Raw genomic sequence first — 14,168 nt, 5'->3', positions numbered from 1 at the left:
TTGAGGGAAGCAGCTGTGATGAGAAATCCTAGAAAAGTCTGGGCTATTATTTCTGATGGGTGTGGAAATTGTAAATCTCCCATTGCTCCCCCGATAGCAGAGAACGACTGTAGGGTGTATATTCGGGCCCTCTATGCTGAAAATCGGGACATGGACCCTGGGAAAGTGGCGCTGTCAATAAGCTGGGATAGGGAAGTGGTCCATGGTGGTTCGCCCTCTGTGTCTGAGTTAGAGGAGATCATAGCTCAATGCGCTCATCTGGTGCCATGGGTCCCAACAAGGTCCCAATGTCATTAATCAAACGGGAGCCTCTGTTTTAGGAAAGACTTCTCCACCCGGTATTCCTTGCCTGCTATTCTCAAGGTAGAATCCCAGACTCTTGGATTGGAAGTATCATACTCCCCTTATATAAAAAGGGAGATAGATCGGCACCCTTAAATTACTGATAAATTGCCCTGTTGGAAGCAACAGGCAAGATATTTGCGAAAAGTATTCTAACGCAAGTAATTGATTGGGTGGAGGAAAATGCTATTCTCCCTGTGGAACAGGCAGGCTTCAGAAAGGCTCATAACACCCTAGATAACATCCTAATGATGCAAACAATAATTGAAAAACATGTTCAGATCGGGGTGGAGTGGTTTATGCTGCGTTCATTGATTACTATAGGAAGACCTTGTGGTGGAAACTTCACAAGCTCGGCGTCCGGCCTTGCCTGCTACGAATGTTTATAGCCTTGCACTCTTCAACTTGGTGTAAAATCCTTATGCGTAGAGAGCAGGGCTTGTCATCAAAATTTCCTACAAAAAATGGTCTGAAGCAGGGTTGCATATTGGCACCATTGCTATTCTCCCTATATATTCATGACGGACCCGACATCCTTCAGATTGCTGATGGTTATGCACCCATGGTGGGTGGTCGACATATCGCATTGCTACTATATGGGGATGACATAGTTGTGTTTGATCTTGCTCCGATGGGCCTAAATCAACGTTTGGCCGCTCTAAGTTCCCATTCTATGCAGCACCACTTGAGAATTAATACATCTAAATCTCAAGTAGTATGCTTTACAGGGGAAAAAAATGAAAAGAAAATTAATTTCTACAGGTTTTTGGGTCAACACAAGCTAGAGCAGGTAAATACATATCGTTTTTTAGGTAAAATCTTCTCGACCAGGTTAAGCGATCAAGATCATATGCGCAATAATATCAGCAAGGCTCTCTCTCATGCACAGGGCTTAGTGGCTTTTTTTAATGCAGTTTGTAAATGCCATTTCTCACATTTAGTGACTGCCTATGAAGTAAAGATCCCAGCTACCCTTTTGTATGCGATAGAATGCATAGATATAGCCAATCGGGACTTTCTTCATAAGACAGAATGCTGGATCCTAAGACACTTGGGCCCGTATTTATACGTTTTGACGCTAAACTGCGCTAACGCAGTTTAGCGTCAAAAAGTTTAGCGCCGGCTAACGCCATTCTGAAGCGCCATGCGGGCGCCGTATTTATTGAATGGCGTTAGCCGGTGCTAGCAGACCGGCGCTGCCTGGTGTGCGTGGAAAAAAACCACGTACACCAGGCAGCGCCGGCGTTGGGGAAAATGGCGTTAGGGCGTCTTAAAAATGGTGCAAGTCAGGTTGACGCTAAAAAATCGCCTCCACCCGATTTGCGCCATTTTTAACGACGCCCAGCTGCCATTTACATGACTCCTGTCTTAGTAAAGACAGGAGTCATGCCCCCTTGCCCAATGGCCATGCCCAGGGGACTTATGTCCCCTGGGCATGGTCATTGGGCATTGAGGCATGTAGGGGGGCACAAATCAGGCCCCCCTATGCCAAAAAAAAATATAAAAAAAATAAAAATTTATACTTACCTGAACTTACCTGAATGTCCCTGGGATGGGTCCCTCCATCCTTGGGTGTCCTCCTGGGGTGGGCAAGGGTGGCAGGGGGGTCCCTGGGGGCATGGGAGGGCAGCTGTGGGCTCATTTTGAGCCCACAGGTCCCTTAACGCCTGCCCTGACCCAGGCGTTAAAAAGAGGCGCAAATGCGGGTTTTTTTGCCCCGCCCACTCCCGGGCGTGATTTTTGCCCGGGAGTATAAATACGACGCATTTGTGTTGCAGTCATTTTTTTGGACGGGAACGCCTACCTTGCATCTCATTAACGCAAGGAAGGCGTTCACGCAAAAAAATGACGCTCTTTCCTCATACTTTGGCGCTAGACGCGTCTAACGCCAAAGTATAAATATGGCGTTAGTTTTGCGCCGAATTTGCGTCGAAAAAAACGACGCTAATTCGGCGCAAACGGAGTATAAATATGCCCCTTGGCCTCTTGTAATAACTTAGCCTTGGTGGCAGATCTAAGGCTTGAATTTGGCGTTAAGAATATCTTTGTGCAGGGCCTGGTGGCGTCAATCTGGAGGGTACATTGCCTCATACATATCGAGGAATCTACACTAAGAAATCTGGCTTTCAATAAAATTGTTAATAATCTGAGAAGAAAATCCACGTTTTTCAGAAATTATACTTGCGCTCTCCAGCTCCTCGAGCTGGACCCAGACCTTATTACTTTGATACCGCTTACTATTCTTAAAAAAAACTTGAAGGAGGTGATATGGTCTAAAGGCTCTATGATGGATCATGAGTCGTGCCTCTCTAAAAGATACCTTGATAATTTAATTAAGTCAGCAACTCCTAAAGTGGCTCAGCCTTACCTGACATAAAGTCTCCTTCACGGAGTGAGGCGTCTCTTTATTCTGATCAGACTTGATAGAGTGCCTCTTAGGGATCTAACCTCTAAATGGGATGGTGCTACTACCACTTGTGACTTGTGCTCAGTGGAATTTATGGTTGAAACCCCTCTATTTGTGGTTAAATATTAGATCTGCTGGGGAGGCTTTAGATTTATTCTATAATCCCCCTAATAAAAGGTTTTGTTTTAGGAATTTTTTTTTTTTTTCAAACCTTCCTAAAGCTATATTGATTACTTGTGATTAGATAGCCCGACAGGTTCCCGTGTGGAAATTAAACATAGTAGGAATTGCAGGTGTTTTGGAAAGTACCCGCTTAGGTCCTTAGGGAGGAGGGGTCTTCGAATGGCCTAAGAGATTTTAACTCTGTCCTGTTCACAATGATAGATCAGCCGAAAAATGGGAGGGAGAGATTCGACCACTGGTCTCGCTAGGTGGAGATCCTTAGCATTTGATTTTGTTTAAGTTCAAAGAGGATACATTTATGTTATGTCAGGAGAGGGCAACATGACTGAATACCAGAAGGATATAGAATGTCTTGTCGTAAAGTGTGAAGAATATTCAAAAGAATGGGAGGTGTGGAGTTCCATTATTTTTTAGGAATTGTATTATATTATTTTACTGTTTTGTATTGTTTTACATGTGGACCTCTTGGAGTTCCAAATCAAGGTAATAAAAATTGAATTGAATTGAATTCCTGTGGTGGCCCTAAGATGTGCAGATACTCTGCTAACGATTTTGCGGGGGGTGCAAGATGCAGAGGAGCGACCATAGTAATTTTCAAAAGGGACCATAGGTTTGCAGGATCAAGGAGACCATGCCCCCATTCCCAGAAATGTCCCCATTTTATAAAGCACTTGCAATTGCACATGCTTATTTATTATAGTAAAATGGTGATTTTTTTTTTTAACAAGTGGGCTGTTAGTCTTGTAAAATAATGAAGGTTTGACAAAGCCAATGTGCTTTAATTATACATTTTGTGATGACTCTTTAACAAAGCCAAGAGGCTTATTTTATTTAAAATGATACCACATTTATTGTGATGTACTATCTGGTATAGGTGGGGAAAGTACTGTGATTTTGGGGATCATGACCATTTAGAGATCAAATGTGATTGCAGGATGTCACCTAAGATATTTTCCATCTGCCTAATTTCAATATAGTTAAATTAATGCATAGCATTTAGTAGCACGGGTGTGTAATAAATTTACTTTTCCTTTTGCAAAGAAAAAGCCTAGACTGGACAATCATTTAATGAGAGTTATTATTGCATGCCAGTGAATGGTGAGTACTAGCCCACACCACCTCCCCTGAGTAAGCCTTGGACTACTTTGGTTCTGTACATTGAGAGAGTCAAGCACTACAATGTGGTGTGTGGTTCCCAGAAGGGAAAATTGTGGATCTGTTACCTGTGCAGGTCCCACATCCTGCACAACTAATAACCCGATTTCTTACACCCTTACATTTAGGCATTTTCCACTACTTTTCAATCTGAAAACCTCTTTACTTTTATGAGCAGCTGTGCTTTAAAAAATCATTCCTTTTAGCTGGCTTGTAATTCTTACTGTTCTATGACCCACTATTATTCTCATAGTATTTCTTTTGAAACCTTCATAATTGCAGCTGTTTTCTACATTCTCTTTATTCCTTGGTTAACAAATTAAATGAGGAAAATCTACCCAAAAGTGTTACAAACAAAACACACCAAAATATTGTTTTTCCACATGTATGTTACCTTTTATCCAACCATGTGTTCCCTTTGTTATTGAGGCATTCATTGTCCCACTCTGGGCTGCCCACCTTACTCTCAAGCAGCTGGTGTAAACACCCCTATATATGGGGGTCACCCATTTGGGATATCTACACTCCTCCCAGAGCATTGTGGGAGCTGAGTACTGGTCTGGTCCCTTCCTGGGGGTTAAGGAACTCAGTGGGGAGGGGTTGGCTCTTGAAAGGTCTCTTCAGTTCTTTCACCCCCAGTGTCAGGTCTTGTGACATTTTTTCTGTTCTGGATTACATCTCTCATTCTGCTCTCCTTGAGTGTTCCCTTCATGGCTCTCATTCAGGCTTTTCTTCTCTATCTCATCTGCATCTGTCTTTGCTTTCTTCTTCCTTTTCCAGATTTTGCTCTGCACTCTGTGGGGTGACACAGAGAAGTATTGTTTTGCTTTCCACTACTTTCTGCTCTTGCTGTTATTTTGTTCCTCTTGTCTTTGCAACCTTTTGTTTTCATTTTCCTTCTCTCTAGGGTCTTCACAGAGAACGACATTGGATGGGGTCTAGAACATATGCACCCCCACAGCTAAGTCTACTCTTTTTTTACAAGTATAAAGCAGCTGCCAGTGTGTTTTTTAATTCACCATTCTAAGATGACAGACACCAATCTTGGAGTGGTAAATGAAAAAAGTAAGCTGAAGTATGCCAATAAGGTTCTGAAAGAAGGTACATTCTGACAGCAAATGGCAGCTACCAGCCCTGAATTACATTTTAAATGATGTTTTTTTTAAAGAACTAGATGGAATTAGTGGGGAGTAATGGAGTAGTGCTTGGGGATAGGTCATGGTGGGGAAGGCATCGAGAGTGGGCAGATGAGCAATGGAGAGACTTGGGGCGGGAGGAAGAAAAAAATGAAAAGCAAAAAAAGGCCGGGATCACTGAGTTACTGAATGGGTGGCAGATGGGTAGAGGGAGGAGTGAGAAACACAAATTGTGCTGGTTTATGGGGGGTATTTTAGGGTGGAAGCAGCACATGGAGGAGAGGGGTAGAAAATACATGCATTCTCATGAAGTGCTGAAAGAAAAATAAAAAACAGTTCTTTGTATGTGAGCAGAGGAATGATCAAATTCATACAATCAAAAGAATGATGAAGAAACTATTCTCCAGGGAAGGCACAAAACAAGAAGGTGAAGGAAATCCATTGAATTAGAAGCAATAAAATAAGAGTAACAAGAAAGCTAACCAACGGTGAGCCATAGCCTGGAGCAAAGTCCAATGGAAGTTTCGTTATTGTACGCAAGTAGTATCTTGACAACAGACAGCTAAAAAAGTGTACGTAGTTGAGACTGAAAAAGTGGAAACCAAAAACATACAACTTTTTATGTTTAGGGAGACTATTCCCTGGAACCAAGGAAAGAACAAGTATTTTCTTACTTTTACTCCAAATGCAAGACAGGTAATAAAGAAAAAGCAAAACAAACTCAGTACAGACATGATCTGACAACCTTATCAAAGTTTAGGTTAATCCTATAGTTGTAGTTGTAGATGTTGCATGTCCCAAAAATCTAAACAATGCTTAATTTCACATAAGAATGAAAGAATGGGTGTAGGTCCATATTTATCAAGCCTTTGCATTGTCCTTGCATGGGCAAGGTGGCGCCAGGACAATGAATGCAGAGACTTCAATAATATTTACAAAGCCATACAATGAAAGATATCCACCGCCTTGCATGGCTTTGTAAAGAAAAGTAACACAATGCAGCTGCTTGCTCTGCATTACATAGCATTTCAAGCTCGGAAAGGCTCTCTGGGTGGAACATGGGCATTCCCATATATCCACCCATAGTTGAACTAAAGCTAAAAAACCCGTGAATGAGTCAAAATTCTATACATTACCCAGTGAGGTAATATCTTTATTTCTCCCTGTTATTTCATCTTTCCATCAGTGCTGCATTCTACACCAACCATAGAAAGAGAAAAATGCCTCCAAGGATTGTTTTTATACAAGGATGCCTATGTTGGCACTATGCTGCCCAAAGTGCAGCAGCACAAGGGGAGAGCATAAATGCTCCATATCTTTGTAAATATAGAGCAATTGTGCTGTCTCGCTTTCATGCAAGGCAGCACAACAACTTTTCTTGGTGTCTGGGGTTGCATGAAAGATTAGTAAATATGCCCTGTAGTCTTTTTTGATTTTAGTGTTTATTTCCACAATGTATATTACCCTTTGAGCAGTAGAGGCTCACGGGCGCAGAAGGGGCGGGGAGGCATGCCGGGGGGAATAAACATATATATATATATTTTTTTAAACAACCACTTACCTTCACTTGCCTTCACTCGCTGCAACGCCACGCCTCTACTCTGTCGCAGGCTACAGGGTGCAGGCACTGGCTCCCAGCCTGCCCTGAGGCCAATCCTGACGCTGCTAATAGCAGCATCAGGTTTGGCTGGGAATGCACAGCCAGGGCGCTCTGAGGCAGACTGGGAGCCTGTGTATGCTCTCTCCTGCCCGGCAACTGTGTTGCTGGGATGGAGAGAGCCTACTGCGCATGGGTGTTTGGCCGGCCCATAACAGCCGGCCATACACACATGCGTAGTGAGGGGGAGTGATGTGCACTCCGCCTCACTGCTCGTCACCCTGTGGCCATGCCCCTTTTTAAACTCAGCTGCTGAATGGGGTGGGGGGGGGGGCGACAGTCCTCCACCCTAACAGAGGAGCCACCCCTGCCTTTGAGTCAAGAATCACAACATACTACTAAGGCTACAATTCTTGAATAACATATACTGAAATCTGGACAAAGCTTTTTCAAGAATGCTAAAAAAACATAGGAACTGACTACAGAATTTCAGTTGGTGGTGGATATGCATAGAAGCTGAATAAACAGGGGCAGGGCCTTGCAAGCTGATTGAAGTGCCTTTGTCCTGCATTCCATGAGGTTTCCACACTTCACCACTTCCTCTCCCTCCTGTTCAAAGTGGGTTATTGAGAGCCTTCTCACATGTACATACTGAAGGAACACGCCTGCACCAAAGCAGTGATGCCAAGGGAAGTAATGAGCAGCAGCGGTGTTGAAAGTGGGGCTGTAAGGGGGTCACAATATCAGAGTAACAATATCGTTTTTAATATTTTTAAATTCACACTTCTCACAGTATCACAGTAACTTCTAGAGCTTGGGAGATGATATGCATTCATTTGCCCAGTAGATTTTATTGCAGTACTGTGCACTGCTACAAAAACATATTTGACTATACTTAACAGGCATATGTAAAGATGTTCTAGCAATTCCTTCCTCTGAATACTCAGAGTATCTGGAGCTGCCTTACCTTCCCTACTTCCTGGGTTCCTCTCCGCTTGGTAAGTTTTATCACTGTGCATCATGTTGAGAACCAGTGGCGTTGTGAACCCCCCTACTGTATGAACTACTGTTGAGCTTGACATTCAACTCCAAGGGCTGATCACACCAAGTACAGCCAAGAAGATAAAGAAAGAGAAATTAGGAAACTGTGGAAAAAAGGTCTGAGAGAGTGGCAAATAAAAATAGCGTGTGTGATGTGATGTGATGTAATGTAATGTGATGTTATGTAGCTGATACTGGACGTCAGGAGTCCTGGAGGTGGAGAGGAAATCCTGGCTGAGGCTTGGGTCAGGTTAAAAGTTTAAGTGTAATAATTATTATTGAAAAGCCAAGTTTTACTTTTTTTTCTGGAAAATACTTTCAGATCCTTTGCGGTGGGTGTGGAGGTAAAGAATTCCAGTACCAGGCTGCTGAAAAGGAAAAACACCTGCCCTCCTACCCCCACACACATGTGTTCTTCTCACACGAAAGATTTAGATTGAATTTGCCATCAATGATCTTAATTCTCGGCTAGGTTTGTCTTGATAGATGAAATCCAGAGGATATATTAGACCATTATTGATAAATGTATTGAAAACAAAGTAAAGGTTTTGAAAATCAAGAGTTTGTATATCGGAAGTCAGTGCAACTCCTTAAGATGTTGAGATACCACTTCTCTGCATCAAAGATAGAGTATGGGGCGAACTGCTCATTTTGAAGAATTTGGAGTTTCTGAATAATATAGTCTAGGAGGCCCACCTAAAATGAAATTGTGTAGTCCTGCCTCGAAGTAATTAACACATGGATACTATTTTCTGTGTATGCTGCAGAAGAATTGGAGGAAGCTTTCTCAGAGTTCAAAACAATGCGAAACAGGTGGCAGAAACAGTAGTTAAAGGATAAGTTGTCATCAATTCTGACACACAGATTTTTTGCAGATGATGTAAGGGACCGGTGACTTGCATAGTTCTGGAGGGACCAGAGTGTTTGTTGTACGCCATACAGCAGCACTTTTGTTTTGTTGATGTTCAGTTGGTCTCAGTTACTGTGCAGCTAATTGCTGGCTTGAATGCTCTGATGTTCTTTTATACAAGTTGTCGGAGACCAATACAATATGCTGCTTAGTATCTACATAGGATGTAATACTGAAACCAAAATAACAAACTAAAGTTGGAAGAGTCCATATATGTTTAATAAGGTGGGGCTCAATGATGAACCCTGAGGTACCCGGAAATAAGGGTGAATTTGGGCAGGAAGGAGAAAAAAAGACCAACCTAGAGATGTTTGATAAAAAAGAGCTTAGACACATAGGAACAAATTTATAAATACCAAAATTAGATAGTCAGTCCAGGAGAATCAACAGTGAAACTGTGTTGAATACTGAAGGAATGCTAATAACGTCAGGGCAGCAGATCCTCCTTGATCAAGGATGATTTGAAGACTTTCATGGGCTGTCAGTAAGTCTGTTTCGGTACTATGATGAGGTCTAAAACCGTTCCTTGCAGCAGTGAGATACCTGATGCTTTCTTCCACCCAAGAGGGACAAAAGAGTAAGTGAATGATGCAATTAACTGGTTTGTTAGAACAGGGGTTGTTATGTCTGCTATTAGGGTGAGATTGAAAAGGAGACATGTCAAAATGTGATCCCAATTTGCTTTTCTTAAGAATCATCAGATTCGCTCCTTAATATGGATGATAAGTCCGAAAGTGAGGCACCCGATTGAATAAATAGGCTTCATTAATAATGAAGCAGTGGTTGCTCTGTAAAGTGCACATATATGTTGTTGATTTTGTCCCGGGAGAAAGAATTCAAGTTATTACAAAGTTTAGGGGCTAGCATTATTACTTTGTGACACATCTGGAGCATACAGTATAGGTTTGGCTATTTGTAAGATTTTGTGTGTTGAAGTTTTAGGCGAGTCAATTTTTGTGAGTAGTAGGCAGGCGAAATATGTCCTGCATACTAGTCTCTGATAGTTTTTGCTAGCATTATGAGATAATAGCCAAACGAGATTACTGCCATAAAAATGTATAACCAAAAGTAAGGAAAAGTTGGACACGTACAAAAGGGGAAGACAATATGGGAACAGAGGTTGAAAAGAAAGAAGGTTGAGTGAAAAGAAAGAGGAGTGGAAGAAAAGATGAATGGAATGCTGGACATGGAGAAGGAAGTGTGAAAGGATGGAAGGAAAGGTAGAATGATGGATGGATGGTAGAAGGGTGACAAGGTGGATGGACAGATAGAATATTAAAGCGATGAATGGATAGGGTTGGTTGGATGGAAGGGTAGAGGAAACCTTTAGTGAGGACAATGCTCACTGGCTTCACTTTGTATTGAAAGTATTGGCCAAAGTGAGGAATATGTTAACATTTTAGCTACATGCTTGTGAGAAGTTCTTAATACCACCACTACAAAGCTGGCAACAAAAGGAAAATAAAAGCGTTTGTGGCTTGTATAGCTGTGGCTAGTGCAAATCTTGCACAAAATCCTGTCTGGCAACATCTCATCACATTTCAAGTTCAGCCAGGATTCAAGAAGTTTTATCGCACAAACGCAGTAGCTTTTGTTTTTCTTTCAGAACAAACATATGTTGATTCTCTGGCTATTATATGTCATTTGGTCTTCAATCTATACCCAGAAGTGACCCGTCAGCCATCGTAATCTGTTACCCAGCTATCTGTGCAACAAAAGGGGATGTTAAGACTTCTGTGAACAAAGGACTTGTGACTTGGTGTTAGGATAATTGTTCATTCGGACATGTTTCATTCATCACTAAGAGATGCTTTAAACACCTCCTGTTCACAGCCACAAAGTTCTGATTTAATTAGAAGGTAAGTACTCGACTGGAAGGGCAGGAGGGAGGTTTAATGAGCTCTATCTCCTTCTCAACTCATCCTGATCTTCCATACCATTTCTGGGGTGGGATGAGAAGGGCGAAGGGGAGGGTCTGAAGAGTCCCCTCTATCAAGGTCCTATCCTGCATTTAAGATAAAGGACAAGCAGTTCAGTCGCTGCTCATTATAGTGGTCACTGTTGTAAGACCGTCCAATTTACTCACCAACATTCCAGATCCCAACTCTATGGTTGAAATTTAGGGAGTGGTGGAGGCTGTAAAACCTGTCTTACACACCTTCCAACCTTCCACTCCCATATCAGTCACAAGAAGAAGGAGACAGAGATAGAACTCTAAGCCAAATTGGCATTTAAAAAACAAAACATAAATAAGTATGTGAGTAAGATCAAAGACCCATAGGCTACTTAGAGACAACAAAGGCATAAAGATGACCCAAAACCCACAGACGAGTAAAGGAACATTTAAAAAGTAGATGTGATTTCAAGAGACATCAAAAACACTGTGTTAAGCGAAAGGGTTCAAATGTACAGAGTTAAGTGAGAAAACAAAATGGAGAGATGAGAGAGAATAAAGACACAACAATGTGTGAGATGTTAAAGGCCTAGAGCTGACAGAGAGAAAGATTATCTCTTCTGTGAGTCTTCGAGTGAGAGCCTGATCTCAAGGGCGTGAGAGAGAAAGAGAGACAGACTAAGAGGCAAAAGGTCATGTGAGAGAAAGATATCTAAAATATCTATACGAAGGGGAGATTTGTGTGCTTATATACATGACAGAAAGAGAGAGCAACAAAGAGAGGTCAGAGAACAACAAAATCAGAGCCACTGAATTGAGAAATATCTCAGGGAGGAGATCAAATACAGGTGCCTGCGTGTGAGAATAAGTGGGTGAAGTAGCCACAAAGATGAAAAAGAAACATTAAAGGCACAAGCATGAGATTGAGCCACCTCGAATACACAGATGAGGGATAAGATCACAGGTACTGAGGAACGAAATGGAGACCTCAAAGACAATGATGTACCACAGTGTCACATGAGGGAGAGAGAGATCAGAGACCAAGAGAAGAAGTAAATAGAGTACAGGCAGCAGAAACAGACACGGAGATACGACGAGAGAGAGGAGCACAAACCAAGCGCACCCTAAGACACGCACCCACTCACATGATCCAAAAATGATAACAATATAAAAGAACATTGCATAGATGGTGATGTCTGTGTGTTTACGGCCATTTGTGCATGTGGGGTCGTGTGTGTTTGAGTTGAGCAATGATATTCATCACCTTTCAGAGACACACACACACACACACACACAGATCTTTATAAGGAAAAAAAAGTGTTGTGCATATGTTGATCATCAATCTTGGTGAGGTGAAAACAGCGACCGCTCACACGTGCATCTAATTTGTTGACATTGCTAAATGTCACTTATGCAAAAGGAATTTATTGCTACTAACAGAGATCACCACACTCACAATGCTCACTTACTTTATATATAAATATGTTGGACTTCATATATAAATATGTTTTTATTGTTTCCTAAGTTGAAAATCACAATGTTTTCTAAACAATGTTCATCCTAAAATCTTAAATTGCTTAAATTATTTGCTGAAAATCTACTAAGAAAGACTATTACGAATAACCAGACACTTACAGAGTTAGTGCATCATATCTTTAAAACAGAAATAAGTAGTGTGAAAAATATATTTGACAAAATTAAGTTTAACATATAAGGGTCTTCAAAGTCACTCACAGGTTTTACAAATATCAAAAACAAAAAACTGCAGTGTAGAAATTAAATCTGAAAGTGGAAAACGTGGCAACAGCATAATGAACGGGGACCACCCAGAATAAGTAAAATTACATTTTTGGAGGCAAGATAAAAGCAATTGGTGCTGGTCAACGGAAAACGGTTGGATTGGTTGTTGCTCTATTTATTGAAACATTGTTTTGCCGCATGTCTTCTGAGGTAACAATCAAAACTAGCTTAAAGGTGCACCTGACAATTAAAATACTATTATGTGCGGACGATGTTTTTCTATTATTACATCCTGGATCAGACATTATTTGTAAACATTGAAAGGTCTAACTAAAATTTCTAAGATTTTGGGATACAGAATGTCATTTCAAAAATGAAAGAATTTTGGTTGACTGTGAAAAGGCGAGACTTGAAGAGAAATACCAACCAGTGGTGACACAAAGTCACTGCAATATTTAAGCAGAAGGGTTAAATCGAAACTGAGCTATGTGAGTTACACTGTGAAACTTTATTAAGAGGCTTTAGAAAAGATCTGCAGAAATGACATAAGATACCACTGTTGATGAGGGGCAGGATACATGTAATCAAGATGGCAACTCCCCAGATGCCTTTCCTTATTGCAATGCCTCCCATGCCACCTAGCAATGAACCTTTTTCTAAATTAATCAATATGAAAGCTTCTTTTATACAGTCAAACAAATCTCCCATAGTGGCTAGTATCATGCTTTGTGCCCCTCTAATTCAGGGAAGATGAGCTTTACCCAATTCTGAGTCATGTTATATAGCCAGCATCTCACAGAATCTATGAAACATTATCATTCTAAATACTCAAGACAATAGTCTGTGAACATCACAAATCAAGTGACTAAAGGGTGTAGCAATTAGAGATTCACAGCTAAATCATCTGTTCAAGATACTTTAGAAGGGTAGCAGATGAAAACAATACAAGCTTTGTGTCAGGGATATACTGGGGAAAATAGTCTGAGATGTTGCAAGAGAGGAGTTGTATTCCATTGTGGAATACCCTCTCATTCACTATAGCTTTAAATAGATTATATACGCCTTGGCACAGGAATGGAATCTGGCAAAGAGAGCAGATCATGAATGAAGAAGGTTTGATCTTTTCATTTCTAGAAAATCTGGAAAGATCTGGATTGGAAAGGAGAAAGGGCTTCTTTAAATATGCAGATCTGCAGCTACTTAAGGAATCAGTTGAAATCATTCACTAGTTTGTTTGATGCTACATATTAGCTGACCACTCAACAAGAGCTGTATATCTTGGTCGACTACCCAGCAAGGGCCACATTTGGTGAATATATCAAAAATTAATGTCAACTAAGATCCCATACTATGCTAAATTATGGGTACCGAGGATCCAGGGACATCAATCAACCCAGAAATACTGATATCATTAAATAGGTGCACTCATCTATGCATCGCTTTCCACTTACCACAAACCTCGGATGTATACAGTATTTTTGTCTGTACCATTTATATTACACACCTCTTCGGTTAGATAAAATTACAAAAAAAGGTTAGCAACCTCCGTACAAGGTGTTTTAAGGTAGTGTGAGATTGGAAACATGTATTGTAGGAATGTACCATCCTGTACCGATTCTAGACATCAATTTATATGAAACAGAAGTAAAGTTTTTGAGTCTTTGCATGGTCAGAGATTTTGTGGACATGAGAAAGACGATTGTTCCACTAGTGTGGAATGGGCCGTGAAAATGATCATTCAACTGAAACAAGTTTACTTTTCA

Source organism: Pleurodeles waltl, chromosome 2_2 (assembly GCF_031143425.1).
Source record: "Pleurodeles waltl isolate 20211129_DDA chromosome 2_2, aPleWal1.hap1.20221129, whole genome shotgun sequence".
Taxonomy (NCBI): domain Eukaryota; kingdom Metazoa; phylum Chordata; class Amphibia; order Caudata; family Salamandridae; genus Pleurodeles; species Pleurodeles waltl.
The sequence above is the reverse complement of the archived record's forward strand: the minus strand, read 5'-3'. Positions refer to the sequence as shown.